Source organism: Cydia splendana, chromosome 6, assembly GCF_910591565.1.
Source record: "Cydia splendana chromosome 6, ilCydSple1.2, whole genome shotgun sequence".
NCBI lineage: Eukaryota > Metazoa > Arthropoda > Insecta > Lepidoptera > Tortricidae > Cydia > Cydia splendana.
Window position 1 is genome coordinate 4,072,620 of NC_085965.1, and position 3,368 is coordinate 4,075,987.

Below are 3,368 nucleotides of genomic sequence, written 5' to 3' on the forward strand. Positions count from 1 at the left end.
AGTTTATTCGCTTCTCGGAACATTGCTCTTTGGCAGTTGTTAATTATTTAGCAAGGAAGTCTCAATCTCAATCGCCTCAACAAATATTTTCGTTCGCCTCAGAGTATTAACAAACGCATTTGGTGGAGTTTTCATATAATTAAGATAAAATAAATAAAATTGTTTGTTCATTTTAGAAAATTCAACTCCACATCCTTATGTAGGTCGTTTATGAAATAAATTCCGAGTCCCGGTGAAATTTACTACATAGTTTTCGAATAGCATCCCCAGGCTTGGCCGCATTATTGCAATCGCCGGTCGGTTTACGAATTATTGTCAGACAGTCTTATATATTGGCGTGAAACTAGACTAGTTTTATTTCTTTTCGCAATAAGGATCGGGCGAGTTATGATTCAGACGACATTAAATTAAAGTATAGGACAGGTCCAATTTGTTCTTTTGTACAATTTTGCTAATAGGACACATTTTTTTCTACCGATTTTCTTTACTATTGGCAGTAGATGGGCTCTCGTTCGAGTTCTAGACGAAAGAGAACAGTCGAGTATTTAAATAGATTATATCCTAACTAAGGGCTGATTTAGACGATGCGAGAACTTGCATGCGAGTTTCATACCATTGCGGGTTTTCATTGGTCGGTTGAATTGACGTAACCAACAGTCTGCAATGTAACTAAAATCGTATGCGAGTTCGCGCGCCGTCTAAATCAGCCTTAAGACGAAACAGGAGCTGAGTTTTAAATATTTTAGGTAAATATACCCGTCTCGCTAACGGAAGCGGCACCTAAAAGTAGTGCGATAAGGACAAGGCGAAAAATCCTGCGTAAAATTCTCAAAAATCGAGGTTTCGTACTCCTCTGTTTCCTCCTCCAAAACTTAACCAATCGTAACCAAATTTGGAAATCTAAATGATTATGAAATTATCTGTGTCGGACCGTTTTGCTTTTTTGGCTAATTGATATCAGTTTTGAATGCCACGCCTCTCATTGCGGCATAGTCAATTAGGCCATTTTGGCCATTTTTGAAGGGCTCTAGCGACTTAAAAAACAAAAATATCAAAAAAAGCAAAACGGTCCGACACAGATATTGACAATATTAATCTGTGTTGAAAAAATCATTGCTCTAGCTTCAAAAACCACGGAGGAAAACGAGGAGTACGTTTGTATGGAGAAATGACCACTCCCGTTGGCTCTTAAATGAACGTCTGAGCGAGCGCGAAGTGCAAGCGATCAGGATATTCTAATTTGATAATTATATGGATTTAAAAAAAGACACGGCCACAGGGGTTCGCTACGTCTGCGGCTTGCCATATTTCATCACCATAGCAGGCAAATGATGAATAGCTTTATTCACGTGATAAAATAAGTGCCACTTTTTACCATAAGGCAATTGAAAGATACGCTGTCACGTAGACAATTACAACCATTATATCCGTACAGGAAATAGTCTCAACGAATTCGACTGAACTATATGACAGTTAATGGCAAGCAAATGTAAAGGTGGGATGCAAATAACCTCTGGCGTTAAGACGTGACACGCGCCGCTCCACGGCCTGAATACGAATATAAACCGCGATAGGTGAGCGGTCACAACAATATACGAGTTTCCTGCATCTTTACTGCCTTTTTAAACTATCTTGGCTACATTGATATAACCGACGGAGCCGCAGTATATTTCAAAGTGTGAGCCTGAGGGCTCTTATCGCTCGCGTGATTTGAATGCTGCGAACTTTTGTTTGGTACTGGCCAGAATGTTTGCGACGACTGCCTTTTGAATACATATACTTTTCTTATCGTTACTTTTTAATGAAAACGTTGCGCAGTATTCGAATGATAAGTAGAATTGTATCAGCCGCTAAAGGGTAAAAACGGGACCCTATTACTAAGACTCCGCTGTCTGTCTGTCCGTCTATCTGTCCGTCTGCCTGTCTGTCTGTCACCAGGCTGTATCTTATGAACCGTGATAGCTAGGCAGTTGAAATTTTTACAAATGATTTATTTCTGTTGCCGCTATATTAATAAATACTAAAATCAGAATATAATAAATATTTAAGTGGAGGCTCCCATACAAGAAACGTGATTTTTTTACTGTTTTTTGCGTAATGGTACGGAACCCTTCATGCGCGAGTCCGACTCGCACTTGGCCGGTTTTTATTAAATTATTTATAGTAAAACTGTGCTATCCTGTTCGTCGTACTTTAATTTTCCAAACTAGAACCACACACTGGTAAATTTATACGTATCATTAAATACCTAGTTAGCACTTGCATGTTTAGCTGCTCGCGAAAAGCGCGTTGTCAATAAACGGATTCAGACGTGGGTGTATGTGACATTCTGAAGTCGTGGTTTCAAACCTTGGTCGTAAGAAAATGTTCTCGAAAAAATTCATAAAGATGACAAAAAAATTAGGTCAGGATTTTTATCATACGTAGACGAGAGGTTTTAAGTCTCTCCCGCTGTATTGAGGTCAATTCTCCGCAACGAAATAATCCGTACATCCTGGGCAGATATAATCCTTGCATGCAATCTCCGCCGTCATCAATCAGGCCCGAGCGAGGATGAGAGACGAAGAGGGGATTGGATCGGCATAATTACATATTTACAAAACAGCAAACGATCAGATCCTGGATTACCTCGCACGATTAAGCGAAACTCGCACATTTATATACCTCGCAGTATACATGGCGCCTAAATACCGCGGTTCCCATTAAAAGCCCATCAACGTGCACACTAGCGCCACTGCTAATGCGTCCAAAGTTAAAACGGCCGTTTTTGTTTTGAGTTCATAGATCGACGAATCCAGCAACATAAAAACTAGTTTGATGTAAACTTAGAATAAATTTAAAAGTGGAAAAATTACTGCCTTGAACTCACGGCCTCTAGATTGATACTCCAGCGCTCTGCCATCTGAGCCACCATAGCGACATCTACCGCAAGAGTGTTACACTTCTTAAACGGCTACCGGAGTTCCAAGTCATATTGGAAATTCACCAGTTACGATGTGCTACCCATACTAATTTTAATTATTAACAAGCAGAAACGTCTGCGAACGATGCTATTAAGCTTAGAATGAATTTAAAAGTGGAAAAATTACTGTCTTGGGTGAGACTTGAACTCACGGCCTCTGGATTGATACTCCAGCGCTCTGCCATCTGAGCCACCAAGACCTCATCCATAGCCATCAAATCTTTCCACCATATACACAGACAGCAGACGTTTCTGCTAGTTAAAAATTAAAATTAGTTTGATGTATTCAAAAGGCATTAAAATACAAAATACATTACGTAGCGGCCCCCTATTTTAAATACCTATCGTTACATTTAAATAATCACGTTCACGATTATTTAGCAGTGGCGCTAGTGTGCACGTTGAT

General features: G+C 39.7%; 1 non-coding gene across 1 annotated transcript; it reads right to left on the reverse strand.

The window, feature by feature from the left end:
- Positions 1 to 3,089: 3,089 nt before the first annotated feature.
- On the reverse strand, positions 3,090 to 3,162 carry Trnad-auc (transfer RNA aspartic acid (anticodon AUC)). Its single transcript has one exon. It is a non-coding gene; the product is annotated as a tRNA-Asp (tRNA).
- Positions 3,163 to 3,368: the final 206 nt, after the last annotated feature.